We start from the raw sequence: 24,272 nt of genomic DNA on the forward strand, positions 1-24,272 counted from the left end.
GATTCATGAGCTAGATTGTGTATACTTCTCAACGTAGCCATTATGAAAGGTAACTGCCACACTCATCATAATTTATTACAACACATTTTAAGCTTAAAATCTATAATCTATAAATATAATAAAAAGGCTATACATAGCACCAAACTTCACCATTCCTCTTTTTAATAGCATTTTAACAAGCCAAGTCATCATCATTATTATTTAAAAAATAAAAAAGAAAAAAGGTTGAATAACTGTGAAGCATTAAATACAAAATTAGAACACAAAATAAAATTGTATATATTTTTTAAACTAATTAAACATTAAAGTAAATGATAATTTAAAATTTTGGGAGATTTAATATTTGGATAAATATTAGAACACAAAAAATTGGGGAATTTAATATTTGGATAAATTTTACGACAAGTAAAAATAAAATCATGCCACTCAAATATTTAGATTATTTGTACATGTTATCTCCTTTTTGATATGTACGTATGTACCTCATCAATTTTATTGAGTTAGATACATAGATAGAGCTTAAAAAGTAATGTTTTAAACATTTTATTCCATGTAGCGTCTTTAAATGTTATACTTCCTCTCATCCAAACCAAATGTTACATTTGACTTTTTGACACTATTCATGATCGTAGAGAATCTTTGGTATTATTAGTAATAGTAATGTATAAGAGAAAATATAGTCAAGTGAGATCTTGTTTGATTCATCATCATGAATGCTATAAGAATATCAAATTTTTATAATTTTAAATAATGTGTAACTAAAGATATTCACGTTGCAAAACGCGCCTCGACAAGCGTAATAAAGTCAAATGTAATCTTTGGTTTGGATGGGAGAGAGTATAGCGTAGCAAAATAATACTCCCTCCGTCTCAACAGTTTCTTTACGCTTGCTTTTTCACATTAAGTCGAGGCGCATTTTACACCATCAGTATCTTTCATTTGGCATTGATAAAAATTATAAAACTTGATATTCTTAATGTATTTACAAAGACAAATCAAACAAGATCTCACATGACTATACTTTCTGTTATTGATTGTTGAGAATATTAAAGATTCTTTGAGTTGTAAATAGTGTCCAAAAGCAAATGCAAAGAATTTGTTGAGACGTAGGGAGTATATCATCCTGCAAGTGTATAATATAAGCGTCCTATGTAAAATCTTTTAAAGTCACGTTATCAAACAATTCATATAAAATGTATTACTTTTGAGGTAAAAAAAAAATTAAAGCCAAAAAAATCAAGTGTTACGATAAGTAAAAACAAACAAACGCAACAAAAAAGCTACATAAAAAAACGTATTATAGTAATAGAAATAAGATAAAATTAAAAATAGAGAGAATCAAACAAATCGCATATTATATAAAGATTTAAAAATAATAAAAAAATACTTTACTCCACCACCAATCTATCAACCCTCTCCAAGTCCCACCACCAACATGAATTGCGCGTCTCAGCGACTTGCTTAACACAAAACCTCTTTTACCCACTGCTCACCACCATCCGCAATTCCGCGTCCTTCCGAGCGAAACTCTTTTATGTCTTCTGACTATAACACGACCACTACCAACTAAATCAAACCCTAAATAAAACGAAAAAAATACTAGAAAGGAAAAAACAGAAACATTAACTTTGATCAATCTATATCTATATCTATATATATATATATATTAATCTTTTAACATAACTGTTGACATGACATCTTATAGGTGAAGCAATGATTACATGGCAACCATATAATCCATCTCCATATATTGCATTCAAGATTCTCCCATAGACCACAATCTTCCATTTATATTATTCATGTATTATCTCTACCATTTATAAAATAAAAATGTACAATTTTACATTCGTCTTCCTTCCTATTCCTGTATTATCATCTCTACTATTATGATAAAAAAATTCACTAGAAAAACATATAAATACATGCCAATACAAAATATATTTCTACACACTACCAAGCAAATCGTACGGAACTAATATTTAAGTAGAAGAATGGCCCAAAAAAACACCCTCACCAGATCCATGGCTTAAAAAACCACCTATGTGACATCCACCATAGCCGATAGACCTCTTAAACGGGCTGGGTCATACGGGTCGGGTCAAATACGTCTCGGATCTCGGGTTGGATTAGGGTCAGAATAAAGGTAAAAAAAAGTTAATGACGTCTTTTATTTTACTATTTTTTAGCCGAAAAACTTACTTTTTAAAATTAAACATATTTAATATTAATAACATATTCCTAATTATATTAATTACATGTCGTAACTATATTAAATGATTATAAAAATAAAATTATTTTATTATTAAATGATGGAGTATAAAAGTTATATAAAATTAATTTTAAGATTTGTTTTTTATTTAAAATATTAAAAAGACTCTTTTTATTATTTCAAATAAATATAAAAACGGCAATATTTTAATAATATTATTGATTAATCTTTGACCCATTGAACAAGTCTGATCCGATTTTGATCCTAAAATAACGGCTTATTTCGGGTCGCGGGTCAAAATTTACAGGTCCTTGACGGGCTTGATCATTAAATACGGGGTGGGGTCGGGTTTACGGGTCATGTCAAGCTTTGACAGGTTTAAATGGACATAATAATGCAATGATCAATCCCACATAGAGTATAGACACATAACATTCATGACAATTATTATATTTTAAAAAAATTGTGTAATTGTAAATAATATTGAATACGGAGTTTTTTCATAAAGTTATAACTATCCATCTGATTTAAATAAAAAGTACTATGTGGACGCGGGCCCACGGAGGCGCTTGGGAGGAGAACAAGCGTTTGCATTTGTGGAGTTGCCACCAATTTATTGTGGAAAATTGGAAACCGTTCGAATGCCTCGTGCCATGTCAAGACACAAAGTAGTGACATGAACATTAAGAACTCGTTACCCTTAGCATTCTATGTCTAGAATGACTCTCGTGGATGCCAATGAACACGGATGTTCACAGAGATCTGGAGTAAGGAGTGAGGGTACGTATTAGGAAGCTCTTTTGATCGAACACCTAATCCCGCCCGCCTCGATAGCGGCCTCTACTAATGATTAGGGAAGTTATTCGTACTTGATATATCGTCGATTATATGCATGCAATGCAACATCCAAGTTTTAATCCTAGCATGTGAAGAATTAACTAAGTCGGTGAACAATTAATTTAGCAAACAATTAGGTCGAAGTAGGAATTTAAGTTCAATTACATGTGAAGGCATACAAATGGTACAATAAAAGAAATACAATAATAAATACAATAATGAAAATTACAATAATTACATCGGGTTCAATGATTTATGTCGAAAATACTTCCAAAACGGATAATTTGAGAAAGAATAAACAAACGAATTAACGAACAGGAATTAGGCGATAATACGATTAATAGTTAATTAATACGTAAACTAATTAAACTAGGTCAAAGCAGAACGGAAGTTCAGAGAGGCAAGTCAACTGAATAAAGAAGCAGAGATCGCACCCTCGGAAGAGGCGCACAGCGATTCTTTGCGTCTGTTCCAAGGGTGAGTTCTGACTGTGAAGCCGGAACTGCAAATCGTTAATATTCTTGGGTGAATTTAAGGATTAATTATGATATTCGACTCGGATGAAAGTGATTTATAGGTTAATTACATGCGAATGAGTCATAAAAACGATAAAACATAGATGAAACGAATGTGAACGAATTAATTACATGAATGAAAGATTGATTAGTGACATCGACGAACTAAATAGGGTAGATATAACGAATTAATGACGGATATGACAATAGACAGATGGAAATATACCAAAGATCGAATTCCAGAGACTCAATATGAAAGAACCGAATCTCTACAACCCGGGTTGATTTTAATGACGAAAACCCGCAAATATTGGTTATAAGGGATTTAAGTCGGGAACTAATGATGAATTAAATACTAACAGTGATAAATAATATGTTAAATTATGTTTAAATCGTCATATGAACAAAGAACAATAAACGAAAGAAAATAACAAAACGAACGAATTGACAGAAGACGGAGGAAGAAGAAAGGAAGCAGGAACTGCGGCAGCCTCACGAAGAGGCGCAGCAGGTGCTGCATCCCTTCGAAGAGGCGCAGCAGTTGCTGCGTCCTTTCTCGACGGTTGTCCTCTGATAATCCGTAAAAAAAGTCTTAAACAAAGGGTTTTAGAAATCGGTTTTAAGAAGTACTTTCGACATAAATCTTACATTAATGATACAAAAAAGTAAATAACAACAATATAAAAATAGGGATTTACACCCTTAGACTTACATGTTTGACGAAACGAGATGAACTAAGTTAACGTTTTAGTGATGCTCGACTCGAATGTAACGAAAGTGCCCTCATAAGAGGAAAAAGATTAAGATTAGTTAAGTTGATTATGGTGGAGTTGGTCAAATTGGTCGGTCATTCAAAACGAGGCTGGTCCTCAGAAAGATCCGAGCTTACGTGGTCGAAAGTTCAAGCACGTAGACGCCAAAAAGTTAGAACGTGGTCTAGAATACAAAGGGAGAAAAGAAGGGCGGACACTCGCGTGAGAAATATGAGGAGCGAAGGCTCCTATTTATACTAATAACGTGGAGGAATTAGGGTTTTCGGAGAAACTTTGGAAGTGAATCTCGAAAAGATATGAAAAGATACGAAAAATACGCCGAAAAGGACCTAGGAAGAGGCGCAGCAGTCACTGCGTCCCTTGGAAGAGGCGCTGCACCTTCTGCGTCTGTTACCAGGTGGTTTCCTCTTGCGGAAGAAAGATTTCCGTGTTTAGTTTATGGAATAACGGATTAATCTTATTTTCCTTAATATTTTGTATGAATATTACGGGAAATTCTTTACAAAAGACTAAAAGATTGTGAAAGATTTATAAAACATGGAATAGAAATATCCGGAACATTCCAGAACATTCTGACTCGGGATCTAGCGGTTATCAGAAAATGAAGACGGTTTTAGGCCCGGACTCCAAATATACTCTAATTACTGTCAAAACGACCGTATCGGCGCGTAGATGACAATTAAGAGGTAGACATCAATGTTTGAGCAATCACTTGACGATAAACTTACGAACTGTCACAAATCGTTCCGCGTACCAAACATGCGGCCCAATAATCACCGGGTGGTTTGCGGGAGGTGCAGAAATGAGGTATCTACAGAGCCCCCACTTTGACTGAGGCTTGGACAAGGCGAAAGTCAAAGTATAGCCATCAGGTCAATCGAAGATTACAACCTGACGACTATGGCGACGCGAGGCGGCTCAAGGGGTCTGAGCCAAGGACCTGTCGTCGGGAACATTTTAGAGTCTGTCGACTATCGGGGAGGGTCGTTTAAAGTCCATTAGACTACGTAAGGAAGCTCGCCAGCCATAAGAAGAGACCATACCTGAGACTTCTTTGAGAGATGCTTCCGGAGGTGCATAGGAGCTAAAAGTAAGCGTAAGAGCTAAGGGATAAGCGTAAGAGCTAAGGGTAAGACCTAAAAGATAACTAAGGATCGTGCTAGGGTGTGGGATCCCAAAGGAAAGCATCAATGGGAAGGAGGCCCAAATATAATTTCAAACTGAGGGGTAACTAAGCCTCGAGTGTAAGAACTCTACCGGTCTGGGAGCTTCTGGAGAACGACACCTTTATCGCACTCCGCGGGGAAACAATAAATATTGAGTAGCAGGACACATGCGGGAACTGCTGGGAGAAATCTGCTTGGGTCGTCTTCAAACAAACTTCAGAAGAACTCGAGAAGGACGATTGTATGTCGTGAACTCTCGTTGGGGAAACCTTATCAGGAACTTATCTCCATGTCTCGAGAGGGATTGTCTATCCGCTTACTCTCGCTGGGGAAATATAATGAAGGCGTGTCGAAACACCTGTCAAGGAATACCTGCTCGTTATGACAAACAAGGTCTTGGAAGCGATAAATAATGTATGGTAGTCTGCAGTTGGCTTAGAAACGCGGGTCTGAACGAAGAATAATCGTCAAACGGCCCAAAAAAGATAAATGGCATCGGGGAAGAGGCGCACCAAAGATGGGCCCACAAATAACGAACTCATAACGAATTTTTGAAAATTCGTATGAAGGAAAGCCGAGTAAGAGGCGCAGTAAGAGCTGCGTCTCTTGGAAGAGGCGCAACACCTGCTGCGTCTGTTCCTGAGGGTGTCTTTCCTGCGTAAAAACGCGATGAAACAGGGATTCATTTCATTTGTTTCGAAACATAAATCATCAATTTCTCTCTCAAAATTCAACCATTTCCGCCATAATTTGATCCAAAATCTTGCATTCGTCATGACTAATCGAGGTATGTATATCATTCTTGCATCAATCTTCTGTAATGGACGAATTGGATCAACAAAATTTAGGGTTTTCAACCCTAAAATGTCGAAAATTTGGGGCTTTTCCCCCAAATGATCTTGCCTTGTAAAATTGACCTTGTAAATGGTTAATTGGTAGTATAAGGATCATAACTATGTATTTGTTTCGAATTTTCGTTGAGTTTTGGGCATTTGAGTGAAATTGAGACGGTTTCACAGCTAGACCGTAAATTGCTTCGAAAATGGCCTTAGGATTGCCCATTTGCGATGAAACTCGATATTTGGAATCCTTGGATGATGGGTAAACTTCCTACCATCTCGGAATTTTGGTTTGTGACGGCTTTTTTAGGACACTTTTCTAGGGCATAATCGCCGTTATAACGAAATGCTGCCGAAATTTCGACTCGAACCCATGACTAGGCTTCAACTTAGGCTCGACTTAACCCAAATTACCACATGAGTGATCGGGTTTGTGGGAATATGGCCAAAGATGGCGAGAAAAGAGCGTCTTCGGGGCTTCTAAAACTCGAAAATCCCCTAACCAAGGCTTGTCATCACTTGACGCGGCCTAACATTACTTTAACGTTGCAGGTGACGAGGCTTCTACTTCTGGGAGAGCTCCCATGGACATAGACACAGCTGTTGACGCTTCTCGTGCTCTCGAGGAGGCTTTTGCTGCGGCTAGGGCAGCTGGTGAGGTTGCTGAGGACGAGATCCTCGAGGAGGAGGAGGAGGAGGAGGCCCCGAGGCGGGCCAACGCTGGGCGAGGCGGTCGTCAGCTGAGGGGAGCACCTGCGTGGGCTGAGACCTGGGACAGCAGGCACTTGCTTTGGGATGCGGAGGGTCACCTGTCCTATAGGACGGTGAAGAGCTTGGTAATCTTGGATTCATTACTAATCACTCATCTTCTTTCCTTTCATTTGCTCATATCCTTTCCAATTTCATTCAAACTAAAGATAGCTTTTGTTTCAAATCACAATAGGAGGTCGGGAACATCAGGTCGTTCTCGGGCTACACGACGGCGATGGAGTGCTACGAGAGGCTGTCGGCGGAGAAGCGAGCCATGATCGAGCGGGGGGCATTCGGCGCCCTGGTGCAGGCTTGGAGGGATATCGCAAAGAGGAAGCTGTGGGCTAACCTTAGCCTGGTCCGCGCTTTCTTGGACCGATTCTGGGATACGACTTCCACTTTTAACATGCCTTTTGGTGAGGTGGGAGTCACGTTGGAGGACTACGGCATGATCTCAGGCCTGCCGTGCGGGACTGAGGAGGTGGAGTGGCCAGAGACTGCCATGAGGGTGGACTCGGCCGAGGCTAGGAGGTTGATTGGCTGGAACTTGGCGCCGAAGGCTGTTACAGTGCCTGGTTTGGTGCCTAGTTCTTATGTCCAAGACTACTTTGCGGGGAAGACCCCGGCGCGGGTGGTGATTGACGGGAGGGAGACGGCTCCTCCTCCCTGTACAGTTGAGCAGAGGGCCCGTTTGTGGCTTTGGTGGTTTCTGTCTTTGATCTACCTCGGAGACAAGGGAGAAAGGTTGTCGACGAAGCTTCTTCCCTTCCTTTCTGACCTGAGCTCCCTAGGACGTTGGGACTGGGTCACTGCTGGTTTTGCGGTCCTCATCCGCTTCATGAGGGCCATGGTTCATCCGGAGTTGATGGAGAAGGGGACTTCTCCGGTGTCTTTGTCGGCCCTGGTTACTTGTTGGAGGTATGAACCTTCATTTGGACTAATAATCACTTCTTTTCCTTATCGAATTACGAAAGATCGTTATTGACTATCTCGCTTCACAGGCGTGGGTGTACTCCTACTTTCCGAGCCTCTCGCCCAAGAAGACGAAACCGTTGGAGAGAGTCTATCCCGTCATGAGGGATTGGGTGATGTGTCGCACGAGGAGCAAGCGTTCCTCTCACGGTGTCTACCGGTGGGACGTGAACGCTCTCCAGCTGGACAGCGTGAGCATCTCACTTATATTCGTTTTGCTTCTTTATTACTTTTTAACCGATCATAAGAATGATTTATTGCTTGTCTTTTCCCAGTGGGTGCCCATGCCTTGGGCGGAGTACGCTGGCGCTCCTTCTTTTGTGGCTGAGGTCCTTCGACCTAGGAGCTCGAGCCGGTTGCTGCTGAGGACGTCGATGGGTCCTGTGTGGTACTTGGGCGAGCGCTTGGCTCGTCAGTGCTCTCGGGATGTCTTGACGGTTCCCATCGATCCTCCTAGGACGATGTTCAGGGAGCCTTCTGAGGCTGAGAGGGAGGCTGACTTGACTGGCGTTGGTGGTGACGCCCTCCTTCTTCCTGGTGAGGACTACTCGGCGTTCCTTTACGGGAGGTTGGCGTACTGGCCGGTTGTGGTAAGTGTTTACCCTTTCCTTTTGATTGATTTTTTTTGAGAATACGATGAAAGATCATCGATTAATGAGAATCATTTGACTTTGCAGGAGCTCGAGGCGGCGGGCATCGAGCCCCCAAAGTACCCCGAGACCCTCGAGTATACTGACGCGACCGGGAGGACGACGATCTCCGAGCTGCGTGACTTTAACGTGGCTGTGACGGATGCTGGCCTGGACGATTGGCAGTATTTGATTCGGAGGGTGAGCCTCTAATTTGTATGATTTTTGTGTAAGAACACGTTTGATTGAACTTATCCAATTATTGAGAACTTCTTTTGAAAATGCAGGTTGCGCCGTCTCAGTTTGTGGCGTTATGGAGGGTAGCCAACCGGCTGCGAGCTACTGCCGTCGAGGCACTTGTCGGCGGTCGAGGTCGTCAGGTATGAACCTTTCGCCTATTCCTTTTGAATTTTCTAATTTTTCTAACTTTTCTTATGATTGCTTGAAGTGATTGACATGAGCCAATTTTGTTGTTTGCAGAGGGAGCGCGAGCTGGAGCGAGATCTGGCTCAGTCTCGGGAGGAGACAGCTCGTTTGCTGAGGGAGCTTGAGGTTCGCGACGCCGAGGTTGCTGCTCTCGAGGCGAGAGTTGCGGAGTTAGGCGGCGACCGGCAGTAGTTTTGTTTTGTTGCTGTTTGTTTGTGTTGGCTGTATCTTGCACATTTGTACATTTTAGGACCTACATTTTGGACATTTTGAATTTTGCTTGGGGCTCGAGCCCCCAGTTTGGTGTACATATCCCTCTTTTGGTTGTATATGCGACGGCCTGAGTGCCTTTGCTGCTGGGTTGCTTTGTTTATTCCTGCAGGTTAGCTTTGAACAAGTTTGGTAGATGACGGTTTACGCCGTCATGTTGCTAAAATTTACATAGAAATCATATGGAGCATGTATTTGTACATATGGCCTAAATTAGCGCGAAACAAAGACTTGAAAATGCAAAAAATGCAAAAAAAATTGGTCGGAAATGACCGGACGGTAGGGAGGGTTACCCCCTAAAAAAGGAAAAAATAAAAACATATAAGTTTGAAATGAAAAGTGAAATGATTCCCTGAAAAGAAAATTAAAAGAAATGTACAAGTGTGCTAAAATGACGAAAATGTCGATATCGTCTCGAAATGCGCATCCGCGAAATTAGGAAACACGAAATATGGTAACTTTGACGTGTTTACCAAAATAATAACCCGTATGAATAGGAAATTATTCGCTAAGGAATTTAGGAAAGATCCAACGCGGAAAATCACAGAAACGTAGCTGAGGAAGAGGCGCAGCAGGAGCTGCGTCCCTTTGAAGAGGCGCAGCAGGTGCTGCGCCTGTTCCCCGATGTTTCCGTCCTGGCGGATTTTAGGAAACAGATTTTAGTATAAATAGAGACGTCGATAGAGGTTTTTATTCACACAATTCTTCCGTCTCTTTCTTCGTCTTATTACATAAAATTCTTAAAACAATCATTCATCATGAATACTTTAGAGATTCGTCTAAAAGAGTGGACCAACGAGTTTTCCAACATGGAAAAACACGACATGGGTGCTTATAATCTTAGATCATTGTTGAGTTTGAAGCTTATCAAGGTGGTCAAACCATTCCTAGATGCTTGTCTTGATTTTTGGGACCCGAATTATCACGTTTTTGCTTTCCCTGGAGGTGACATTTGCCCATTTCCTGAAGAAATTGCTGCGATCGATGGGTGGGACCCAGAACACTTGCCTGCTATTCCTTCTACTTCACAAGGGTATAAGAACAAGTTTAGAGACTTGCTTGGGTTGACAAGAATTGAGGTGGACCGTTTAGTGACCTCGAAAGGAGTGCGAATGTTGGACTTTATTGACCGATTCATTAACAAGGCTGACCCCACCATCTCTTATGTTGTTAGGTGAAGGGCATTTGGATTTTTATTGATACATGTATATGTCCTTCAAGGGCATGTTGATGAGGATTTGAGAGGTGATCCCCGTCTCCTGGGCCTTGTTGAGCAAATGGAACTGCGTAGGAGCCCGGCCTGTTTATGTTTAGGAGAGATCCTATTGGGTTTGGATAACAGGAAAGCCAATCGTGACCTAACTTATTTGGGAAGTCCCGTTATTTTGCAGGTAAAAGAACACTTTTCTTTTTTTTTGTTCGTTTCCTTTTTTTCGTTTTTTTTTTCGTTTTTTTTTCGTTTTTTTTTTTTTGTCGTTCGAATACCCGCTTTTGGTAGGTCTGCCTTATGGAGCGTCTTCGATTGATCGAGCCCCCAGTTCATGTTCCTTCTTATCATGCTCGCTCGATTGCAATGAGGACCAGGCTTTACATGGTGGACTTCTCTCGAGTGTGCAATTACTGGGAAAACAAATTGAAGAGTGATGATGGCCCTTTGATTAGGTGGGTTGTACCATGGTGGCATCTCAAATCACATCCTTTGGAGTATCTTCCTTGGATCCTACGATCTGTGCGCATTCCTGGCTTGGAATTCATGGTATGCATCTTTCCGGAGAGGCTGATTGGACAGGTTGGACTGAAGCAGACAATCCCGAAGCTTGACACTGTCCCGCAGACTGCCATGGCGCTTACTACTGAGAGTCGAAGGAAGTGGGCCATTAAATGAGCTCAAAGAAATGTATGGTTCATGAACTCTTCTGTTAGTGCCTTATGGGTGTCGGATTCCTATCTGCGATGGAGGAAGGCTACTACTCCGGAGGAGTGTGAGAGATTGAGGAAGCGCGAGCCCGTTGACTACAAGGTGCGCGAGGTGGAAAAGGAGAAAGAGAAGCATCTGACTGAGGGAGAGGAAGAAGCCGGGTTTCGAGTTGTTCATACTTTGAAGAAACCGAAGACCTCTCCTGCCGTGGACAAAGTGATTGACAAGAATGGGAAGGCTAGGACTCGAGAAATACCGTTGGTGATTAGGTCCGAAGTGGCGCAAGAGCGTCCGGCTCGAGGTCATGACAAGAAATATGACAAAAATGACAAGGGTAAAGAGAAGATGGAGGAATAGCCCTAGTCTTTATTATTATTTATTATTATTATTGTAATAAGAAGGTGGGGTTTTTAGAATCCTAGCCTATTTTTCTTTTTTTTTTTGCATTATTATTATTATGTAACGTATTATTATTATTGAACGAAATAAAGGAGGTTAATTGGTTATGAAACCGTTGTGACTTTCTATTTATTATTCTTGTCGAATTCCAAATGCAACTGCAAATGTCCTTCTATTTACATTTTGAAGTTAATGGGTTGTATCCTGTGAAGGATTGCCTACGTATTCATTAAAAAATGAAATCAAACCCTTGCGCGTAGTTCGAGTAAATGTAAAAGAATAATTGTTCTAAGCAAGAGCTTGTAATGAACTTAGAAGATAAGCATGAGATTTTTGCTTACTCTTAAGGTGCAATTTCAGTTTATTTGATGATGTGAGGATGACAAATTGTCAAAATGCAAGAGCAGAGTGACATTAGCTTATTTCAGTTTGGCCAGGGGCCGTTTATTTTAGTGCCACAAGAGCGACACGTGAGGTTACGCGAGGCGCGTTTTTGTTCCTATTCTAGGCATAATACCGCTTTAGTTGGTCAAGGTTTGTCGGGTTGGCAAATTCATTCCCATCTAGGTCTGTGATTCTAACCGCACCTCCTGGAAGTATGGACTTGACTAGAAATGGCCCGGCCCAATTGGGTTTGAATTTTCCCCGTGGATCGACAGGTAAAAGAGCTCTAACCGACTTGAGTACTAAGTCTCCTTACTTGATGTTCCTTGGCTTGACCCTTTTGTTGAAGGCTCGTTTGATACGTGCTTGATATGTTTGGACATTATGTAATGCGCGTAGCCTACGTTCATCCAGGAGGATGAGTTCTTCATATCTATCTCTCTTCCAATCGGCTTAAGGGATTTGACTTTCGAGTAAGATACGCAATGATGGTATTTCTAACTCGACTGGCTATACAGCTTCCATGCCATAGGTCAAATAGAAAGGGGTGGCCCCAGTGGGCGTCCTTACAGATGTGCGATATCCCCACAAAGCAAAGGGTATTTTGCTGGGCCAATCTCGATAGTTGTCAATCATTTTCTTGAGAATTGTGACAACGTTCTTGTTTTCCGCCTCTACCGCGCCATTAGTTTGTGGTCTATATGACGAAGAGTGGTGATGCCTAATTTTGTACTTAGCTAGAAATTGCTTAGTCTCAGCTTGGAAATGCGATCCATTATCACTAATGATCTCATGTGGGCAACCGTATCGACAGATGATGTTGTTTTGTATGAATTTTGACACGTTTTTAGTCGTGAGACTAGTGTAGGAAGATGCTTCTACCCATTTGGTGAAATAGTCAATTGCCACGAGGATGAAACAGTGACCTCCTGTTTCGGCTGGAGTTATCTTCCCGATTATGTCAATTCCCCAGGCAGAAAATGGCCAAGGAGATGTCATCGTATAGAGTAATGAAGGAGGGACATGCTGTACATTCCCGAAGATTTGGCAGTTGTGGCAATGTCTTACGTATTTGATGCAATCGGATTCCATTGTGGTCCAGTAATACCCCAAACGTGTGATTTTCTTTGCCATCATGGGCCCACTCATGTTAGGACCGCATTCCCCATCATGAATTTCTTCCATCACTTTCCGCGCCTGTGAATGATCAAGGCAACGTAGGATTACACCAAGAGGTGTTCTTTTGTATAACTCTCCTTGCATGAGAACGTATTGGGAAGCTAGTAGGCATATAGCACGTTGTCCCCTTTTGTCCATATCCTGTGGATAGGTACCGTTGAGCTTGAAATTTAGGATTGCTTGGAACCAAGGTTCCTCTGTGACTTCCTCTTCATCGGTGATTTGGGGGACATAAGCTGGCTCTGATCGTTGTTCGATACATAAAGGCATTTCCACCATGTCATCTGGCATATTAATCAAAGATGCAAGTTTTGCAAGAGCATCGGCAAATTGATTTTCTTCCCGAGGTAGGTGGAGATAGGTCACGTGATCAAAGAATTGGGCAACCTAGTCTATTCTGGCTTGATAAGGTGCTAGGCTTTCGCTTCAGATTTTCCAAGATCCCGTAACTTGATTGATGATTAGGGACGAATCCCCATGCACTCGGAGGTTTTTAATGCCTAAGCTCACTGCCTCTTGTAGTCCAATGAGACATGCTTCGTATTCTGCAGCGTTATTTGTCACCTCGAAGTCGAGTTTGACAGAGATCGGTGTATGCTTGCCTTCAGGAGAAATGAGCAACACTCCTATTCCAAATCCTCATAAGTTTGATGCTCCGTCAAAGTAAAGGTCCCAGGAGTCTACATCGGTTTGGAGTATATCCTCGTCTGGAAATGACCAAGTATCTATTGTTTGTGCATCATTGATGGGATTTTCTGTAAAGAATTCGGCAACGGCGCGCCCTTTTATAACCTTCAGGGGCACGTATTTGAGATCGAACTCTGAGAGCATCAAAGTCCATATTGCTACTCGTCCGTTGAGGACGGGTTTCTCGAAGAGGTATTTGACAGGATCCATTTTGGAGTATATTTGGACGGAGTAGCTAAGCATGTAATGACGTAGCTTCTTCGTTGCCCACACAAGAGCGAGGCATGTCTTTTCGAGTTGTGAGTATTTGCACTCGTACTCCAGGAACTTCTTACTAAGGTAGTAGATAGCCCTTTCTTCCTTTCCTGCGGTTTGAGCTAGCATGGCGCCCATGGCTGTTTTGGTTACTGTGAGATATAAACCAAGAGGTTGATCTCGTTGAGGTGGCATGAGCACAGGTGGTTTAGCTAAGATCTCCTTGATTCGGTCGAACGCCTTCTAACAGTCATCATCCCACATGGTGTGGTCTGTTTTCTTGAGCTTTTTGAAGATAGGTTCACAGATCATGGTGAGTTTCGATATGAATCGACTTATATATTGCACTTTTCCCAGGAATCCTCTGACTTCTTTTTCCGTTTGAGGTTGTGGCATTTCGATCAAGGCTTTGATCTTGGAAGGGTCTATTTATATACCTCGTTGGCTAACGACGTATCCCAGGAGTTTGCCAGATGTTACTCCGAATGAGCATTTCTGAGGATTGAGCCTCATGTTGTACTTTCGTAGCCTTGAGAAGAATTTGCGAAGGTTCGCAATATGCTCTTCTCTATCCTTGGACTTGACAATCACGTCGTTTACGTATACCTCAACTTCTTTGTGCATCATGTCATGTAGGAGTGTAGTTGCGGTGCGTTGATATGTAGCTCCGGCGTTGATTAACCCAAACGGCATGACCGTATAGCAATAGGTTCCCCATTGAGTGACAAAGGCGGTCTTATGCATGTCTTCTATGGCCATCTTGATTTGGTTGTAACCTGCGTACCCATCCATGAAGGATAGTAACGCGTGATCTGCGGTATTGTCCACCAATATGTCGATATGCGGTAGAGGAAAGTCATCTTTAGCACTTGCTTTGTTTAAGTCTCTAAAATCAACACAAACACGGATTCTCCCATCCTTTTTGGGTACGGGTACTATGTTGGCTACCCAGTCAGAGTACTCGGAAACTTTGATGAACCCGGCTTTGAATTGCTTATCTACTTCTTCCTTAATTTTGAGAGCCCATTCTATCCTCATTCGACGAAGCTTCTGTTTCACGGGCTTGAAACCTGGCTTAATTGGAATTCTATTTTCGGCGATATCCCTGTCGATCCCTGACATGTCTTTGTAGGACCAAGCGAAAATGTCTTTGAACTCGTGTAGGAAGTCTATGAAACTGGCCCTTTCGGCAGAGCTCAGGGCCGTCCCTATCCTAAGTTCTTGGGGTTCTAGTTCGGTTCCTACATTGATGGGTTCGATGTTCTCTATTACTAGTCCTCTTTCCCCCTCTTGTTGTATTTTCTTGGCTATATAGGGAGGTATCTCAATTGAGTCTGGGTCTGGGTCATCCTCAGTATCATCGTAAACAGAATTGTATTCAAGATAACACAAAGAGTAAGCAGAACCTGATTTATTCATATTAAAGTTTGAGAAAAGTTGAAACAAAGAAGCCATCGATCCGTGGGTCGGCGGTAAAGGGACAGTTGTTGGGACATTTCCCGAACTACTATTACTATTTGATGCTAAGCTAGGAGAAACAAAGGGAGTGGGGACGACGACAGGAGGAGACTCCTTAGTGACTTCTCTAGACTCCGACTCTGACTCCGACTCTGACTCTGACTCGAATTCATCGTCTTCTGGTTCTCCCTTGAACATCTCTCCTTCTCCAGTGGTGAGCTTGAAGAGTCTTCCTTGATTGTTGGACCACTTGATTGATTTTCTCCATCCTTTATGCTAGTTCGCGTTTGTTTCTGTGATTAACGCGGTAGGGTTGAAGTGGTTGTCTTGAAGTATCATAGTAATGATCTCATCCTGCGCGGCTCTAACAAATCGATCTTCTCCAAGCAGTAGACCAACAACTTGTTCGTCTAAGCAAGGTGCTCGACGTGCTTTGACGGTAGGAACCGTTTCTGAAGGAATGAAATAGCAATCGTGAAAGATCTCGATTCCGGCTAGCTTCCTTCCGAGATAGTGCCAAGATTCGGGAAATCCGTGAAAGAGTTCTTGACTTCCTTCCCTAACAAAGTATCCATTTAGGGTAGGGAGATAGGGTCGCATTTGGACTCCTACCTGCTTACGGCTTTGAACTTGAGCGAGCATCTCGAGAACTTCCTCTTTAGTGGGTTTATATACTAGTCCAAGTGGTATCCTTTTTGAGTTGCCTTCCTTGTAGGGTGCGAAGGTGTTTCTTCGGACAGGGTTCAAAGGCATTCCAGGGAAGTATCCCTGGGATTTGAGTATGTGGTTGACCACCAAGTTGGAGTAGGGATCGTAGTATAGGGGTGCCAACTCGCTTTCTATGACACTTATGCTTTGAAAGCCCCCAAGTTCATGTACTGGATCCGCAAGGACTTGATTATTTGACTTCTTTTCGATTATTGCCTTGTTAGGTGATGAAGTGATCGTCACCACTTTGCCATTTAGTGGGATTTTGATCCTTTGGTGAAGGGTGGATGTTACTGCTTTGGAAGCGTGAATCCAAGGTCTTCCCAGAAGTATGTTGAAGGAAGCTTCAATGTCCACTATTTGGAAGTTAACCTTTCACTCAATTGGCCTTGTGGCTATGGTTAGGTTAACGAGTCCTACTACCTTTCGTCGTGTACCATCATATGCGCGAACACCTTGATTGGTAGGGGTCCAATCCGACTCTTTCATGCCTAGTTTGTACGCCGTTTTCAAGGGTATGACATTGACCGCGGAGCCATCATCTACCAAGGTCATTGGCACGTTCCTCTTTAAGCAAATGACAGTGATGTAAAGAGCCAAGTTGTGACTAGCGCCAAAAGGTGGCAAATCTTCATCTGAGAAAGTAATAGGATTACTTAGCTTCGGTGATTCTTGGAAGACCAAGTTGACTACATCGTCGGGTGTGGAGTTATGTGTTACATTTAGTTTGGCCAAAGCTTGTAGTAAAGCTTGGCGATGTGGGAAGGAGCTTGCTGCTAGTTGACAGACTGAAAGATCAGCCTTTGTCTTCTGTAATTGCTTGAGCAAATGATCAGTAGAGTCATCTTCGTTATCATTTGGTGTGATAACGTTGGTTGGACCATTTTGAGTAGTGCTTTGATATGGACGCCCCGAACGAGTTAGGTGGCCCACATCTTGGTCTTCATCATCTATACTCGATATATCGTCGATTATATGCATGCAATGCAACATCCAAGTTTTAATCCTAGCATGTGAAGATTAGACTAAGTCGGTGAACAAGTAATTTAACATATAATTGGGTCGAAGTAGGATTTAATGCTCAATTACATGTGAAAGCATGCAAATAAATCATACAAGTGCGATAAATAATACAATAATAGAAAATTACAATAAAATTACATCGGGTTTCATTGATTTATGTCGAAAATACCTTTAAAACGGATAATTTGAGAAAAAGAATAAATAAAGGAATTAACGAACAGAAGTTAAGGTGATAATACGGTTAATAGTCAATTATACGTAAGCTAATTAAACTAGGTCAAGCAACAACGGAGTTCGAGAGTAAATCAACCTGGAGCAAAGAAGAAGAAGATGCGCCCTCGGAAGAGGCGCGCGGCGGATGCGTCTGTTCCAAGGGTGAGTTCTGGCTGTGAAGCCGGAACTGCAAATCGTTAATGTTAATTGGTCAATTTAAAGATTGATTAATATATTTACTCGGATGAAAGTGATTAATAGGTTATTTACATGCGATTGATGGTCATAAAAGCGATAAAACATAGATGAGACGGATGTAAACGGATTAATTACATGGACGAAGGACTGATTAGTGACATAGGTGAACAAAATAGGTTAAACATGACGAATTAATGACGGATTAATGACGAAAATATATCAAAGGATCGAATTCTAGAAACTCAATATGAACAAATCGAATTTCTACAACCCGGATTGAATTTAGTGACAAAAACCCGCAAATATGAGATTATAAGGGATTTAAGTCGGATTTAATGATGAATTATACATGTGAATGAATGATAAATAATATACATGAGATTATTAGACTATTGTGTCCAAGAATTAAAGAAAACAAACGAAGCAAACAAAAGACGAACGAATTACAAAGGACGAAGGAAGAAGAAAGGAAGCAGGAACTGCGGCAGCCTCACGAAGAGGCGCAGCAGGAACTGCGCTCCTTCGAAGAGGCGCAGCAGTTGCTGCGTCCTTTCTCGCCGGTTTGTCTTCTGATAATCCGTAAAAAGGGTTTTTAAAGCACGGTTTTAGAAATCGGTTTTAATAAGTATTTTCGACATAAACCTTACAATTGATGATAATACAAAAGTAAAGAACAATAAATAAAGAAGGATTTACACCCTCAGACTTACATGTTTGACAAAACGAGAAGAACTAAGTTATCGATTAGTGATGCTCGACTCGAATGTAGACGAAAGTGCCCTCGTAAGAGGAAAACGATTAGATTAATTAAGTTGATTGATGTGAAGTTGGTCAAATTGGTCGGTCATGCAAACGAGGCTGGTACTCAGAAGGATCCGAGCTTACGTGGTCGAATGTTCAAGCACGTAGGCGCCAAAAAGTAAGAACAAAGGTCTAGAATGCAAAGGGAGAACAGAAGGGCGGACACTCGCGTGAGAAATATAAGGAGCGAAGGCTCCTATTTATACTAATCACGTGAATGAATTAGGGTTTCGGAGAGACTTTGGAAGTGAATCTCGGAAAGATATAAAAAAGATACGAAAAATACGCAGAAAAGGACCTGGGAAGAGGCGCAGCAGTCACTGCGTCTCTTGGAAGAAATGCAGCACCTGCTGCGTCTGTTCCCAGGTGGTTTCCTCCTGCGGAAGAAAGATTTCCGTTTTTAAGTTATGGTAGGACGGAATAATTTGGTTTTCCTTAATATTTTGTATGAATATTACGGGAAATTGTTTACCAAAGAATAAAGATTGTGGAATATTTATAAAAATATGGAATAGAAATATCCGGAACATTCCAGAACATTCTGACTCGGGATTTAACGGTTATCAGAAAATGAAGACGGTTTTAGGCCCGGACTCCAAATATACTCTAATTACTGTCAAAACGACCGTATCGGCACATAGATGACAACTAAGAGGTAGACATCAGTGTTTGAGCAATCACTTGACGATAAACTTACGAACTGTCACAAATCGTTCCGCGTACCAAACATGCGGCCCAATCATCACCGGGTGGTTTGCGGGAGGTGCAGAAATGAGGTATCTACATCAACATATAAGACATGGGAAAAATAATTCTGGCTCCCACTTAACTTCATGTATAAACATGATTCTTCGACAATGTGAATGAAACCATTCTCTATTATCACATGAACGAAAAGTATGATTATAACAATCCTTTGATGCTTGCTTAAGACCATTCTAGGATCGCTTAAGTAAGTTTTGCATAATATGTTAGGATTCTTAGATCTTTATCTAAGGTTTTGTGTTTCGTACACTTCCTTCTCTAAATTCCCATTTTAGAAAAGCGAATTTTTAATATCATTTGCCATTCTTCATCAAAATGAAATGTGGCAATTCCTAACATGATTTATCTTGATTAACATCTTCATGTAAATCTATGCATTTAGGTACTCTAAAGCTCTATTTAATTTAAAGAGACCATCGCCTTAAAGTAAATCTACTCTTGAGATTGTAATGCTATGGCTATTATACAACAAAGTCGATTTGGGACTACTCGCAATTGATCATTCAATGGGTCATAATTCCATTACTTTCGAAAAGTAACATATTAACAATAAGACATGTGTACTTTAATCCCACTCTATCTCAATAGATTATAGTTCCATTACTTTCAAAAAGTAACACGTTGACTATAAGACATGTTTGTGACGATCTACTCCTACTCTATCTCTTAGAAATACTTCTATCTTTTTAAGGATAGCTTTGTGAGCCACAAACATATATGGTGAAGTAATTCAAGTTCGTCTAGAATAATGTGTTAGCTCATAAATAGACCGGCTCTATTATGGTAGCTTGATTCATGTTATATGCGAGTCTGATCCATGTCATTTGTTAAATAGACTTGCTATTTTAGGTATCTCCAGGTTGATCCTTCGTTTTAGAATAATGTGTCCGTTTTGGATTGCAAATCCCCAAAAGTGAGCTTGACAACTCAACCCGACTCATATTAGTTTGATCTTATGGGTAGTGATACAAGGTCATAATCCATATATAATAAATCAAATTCATTACTTAGATCTTTGCCTACCTCGATCGGATCGTAAGGCTTTAATTTTCTTGTTCAATTGGTTCTCTACTTCCTTTTGAAATTCTTTAAATTTTTCTAAAGATTCACTTTTATATTTGATTAAGTAAACATACCCATATCTACTTAAGTCATCGGTAAATGTGACGAATTAGTCATAATTTCCCCTTGCGGTGATGCTCATTGGACCACATACATCGGTATGTATTAATCCCAACAATCACTTGCTCGTATCCCTTTACCACTAAATGGAGTACGAATCATTTTGCGAAGGAGACAAAATTCGCATATTTCATATGATTGAAAATCAAATGGTCCAATAAATCAAGTCGACACTAGCCTTTTAATGTGTTTCTCATTTATGTGACCTAATCAAAAAAGCCAAATGTACGAATCATTTGGGTCACATGTTATGAGTCTTTTGGATTGTATGTTATAGATATCTTTAGTTGAGTTGGAAGTGTCTAAACCATAAATACCATTTATAGAAGTGGCTTGGGTCACGGCCAAGTCATTTTCAACAAAATATAACGATTGTTTTTGATGGCAAAAGAAAAATCCTTCCATGTCTAACATAGAAATGGAAATAATGTTTTTAGACAAAGTGGGTACATAATAACAATTATGTAGATGCAACTTAATATCACTTAGCTAAGGCAATCACATAGGTTCCCTTTGAAATGGCGGCTAATCTAGATCCATTTTGCTAATCGGAGATCCACGTCACCCTTGCTAAGTGCTTCCACATTACTTAACCCCGACTGGAGTGATAAGTCCAGCTTTGATATTTGCTAAATATTTGGGGCAATTTCGCTTCGAATGGCCCATGACATTACAATAATGACATTCATCGTAGGATTGGGCACCCTTCTTTGTTTTGGTTGTGGTAGTCTCACTAACCACTTTCAATCCATTATCGGGTTTGGGTTTCTTACCCTTCTTTGCCTTTCCTTTAATAATACCATTACTCCTTTCAGTTGCAAGTACATTCTCGCTAGAACTCCCACTCTATATGATATTTCTCCTTGCTTCTACAAACAAGGATGCCTTGGAATTTGCTAGATTCTCCTCACAAGATTCTCTTACCAAGGAGGTGGGCATGAATATGGGAGTGGGAGGTGTGGAAGTGGTAAGGTAGCAAAGATTTCCATTCTCACCAATGCCAAAGCGTAGTTCTCTACTCGTGTCATTGTCATACAAGGAGCATTTTTCATTGAATGATTGGAGCCATGAATTAATGGTGATCGGTGTAAGAGTATTAGATAAATCCATTGCGGATAAATAACTACAAATGCGGAGATGAAGGAAACAATGAACATTTATCGTCATAATACTTGTAAATACAAGTACAACATTTATATAGTGACCTCTACCCAACTATAATAAATGATTCCGAGATCCATCTTTATACAAATATGGGTACGGGGAAACCGATACATCCCATACTTATACAAATCTGATGAATTAACTCTTTAATTGATTCTACTTTAGAACTCTCGGTCGATGTTTTCATAAAACCCATCTCTAGCCCCGGAACATAAGACTAGTCATAATATCCTGTTCAGACCACTCAAATTTCGCGTGTAATAACGTTTTATTACCCCACTTACCCAATGACAAATGAAGGCACCTCGGGAAAACCGAACCTACCCCAAATGTCACGGGGAGTCATGGGTTCTACTATTTGGTAAGGCTAAGTCTCAATCCTTTTAAAAATAGAGGTCTTGTCAATTTATTATCTATCAATTTTAAGTGAACTAAAAGACGAATTCTCGATAATTATAATTGACAGGGTCGATGACTCGATATGATATGCATGTGTTGTTGTTATGGCGATTTGACAATGCATGCAACATATTAAAAGAAATGCAAAGCAAATATAAATTCCTAGTATGGCCTTCCTTAAATAGAAAATCAAATAATCTATTACATAATCGGAAACCAACTCCTTTGGTCTCTTGAATCTTCAAGTGACACGCCTCCCTAGAACACCGTCTTCGTCGGAACGCCTTTCCGAATGGCACCGTCTTGAAGAAAATCCAGAATTACAAATAATATTAATAAAAAATACATAGCTATTCCTATTATACATTTGTAAAATGAAAGACTAGTAAAAGTAAAAGTGATACGAGATCACATTAAATTACAACCGAATCAATATTCCTTTACATTACGGGTAATATCGATTAAAATCTAAGGCCATACTAAGATAAAATTACATAATTCAAAATTACATAAGTAAAATATGACATTCAACAATAAAATATGCAGCATTATAATATGTGTCTATCATGCCAAATTATGTGCCAAATCGCCCTATTTAACTTATATCGATTATATATAACCCGATTTTATGAAAATGCACGATTTTAACTTATTAAAATTGCTAAATAATACTAAAATCTAATTTTAGTCCAAGTTAATTATCCTAATACTCTTAGGACTCAAAAATTATTCATTACTCAATTTTTGACAATAATTCAACTTGACATAATTTTATGCTCATTTTGACCCTAAAATCATAACATTTATGAAATAAATCCAAATTAAATTACAATAATTTCAAATTTCAAATTTTAAATTTTTGAACATTCTGGAATATATCCATGACACTCATAATGTCAAAAATCATGGTTAAAATTTTCGAATTTATTTCGAAAAAAATGTAGTTGCGATTTATCGGTTTTATCAAATAAAACATCTAAAGCATACAAAAATTAATCCAATAAATTTTATAACTTTAGATCTGATAAGTGGCATAATATTGCAACTTAAAAAAAATTTCTCATGCCATGTAATTTCATTTAACCATTTATGCTAAAATAGTCACTATTTATGTCATTTTTACATTAAAAATTCATAAATCATGCTAAATGAATCAAGTTCATCTTAAATATTACACACAGTGAGTAAAATATGCATGTGACAAAATATTAAAATTTCATGGCCTATTTCAAAGTTTAACTATATTTAACCATTTTACCTCCTTTTAATCCATTTTTATCTCATAAAAATCATAAATCATGCAAAATAAATTAAATTTATACGAAATTTTATATACAATAAGTAAAATATTCATGTGAGGTCATATAAAAATTTCAAGGTTAGAAACTAAGTTTAACTATTTTTAGCATTTTAAATACCATTTTAATCATTAAAATGTAATAAAATCACTAAAAATCATTAAAATGAGCAATAAAATACCATAAATCATAAAAATGACCTAAATACATTTTAGAACCAGAATATACAACATGCATCAATATTTCATGGCTTTATCTAATAAATCACAAATTTTTAGTTTTAATTAAGTTACTAATAAGTCAAAAAAACTATAAATCGATTATGCATGCAACATCCTATGCTCTGATACCAATTGTTAGATTCATATACCTATTATTAGACTTTTCTAATGATGCACTAATTATCATATTAACTTAAGTTCATTAAGATCTAGTGCATGCATAACTAATTAAGAGATAAAGAGAAAAATAATGTTCCTTACATTATATATGGTTCGAAATGGGCACAAGTAAGGTCTCTTACCTTCACTTGTTCTTGAGCTATGATAAGTAATAAGATGATCCTCCAAGACTCTATATTAGGATCCCTCCTTTTGATTGCACCCAAGATTTGCCCTTATCACTACTAAATAATATTTGCTAGATATTTATTTAGTAGTCTACCTTAAAAATGACTACTAATACTCATATATTACATTAATAATATTATTAGTTTTTTTGAACAATTTAGATTAAACCTTCTCAAGTTTTTAGAGAAAGAAAAATAAGTATGAGAGAGGAGTTTTTGCATGTGAATGAATGTGCAAATAAGAGAACAAATTCTCTTCAAAGATAAAGGGGGAAAACCGGTTGGGG

Source organism: Silene latifolia, chromosome 3, assembly GCF_048544455.1.
Source record: "Silene latifolia isolate original U9 population chromosome 3, ASM4854445v1, whole genome shotgun sequence".
Lineage (NCBI taxonomy): Eukaryota > Viridiplantae > Streptophyta > Magnoliopsida > Caryophyllales > Caryophyllaceae > Silene > Silene latifolia.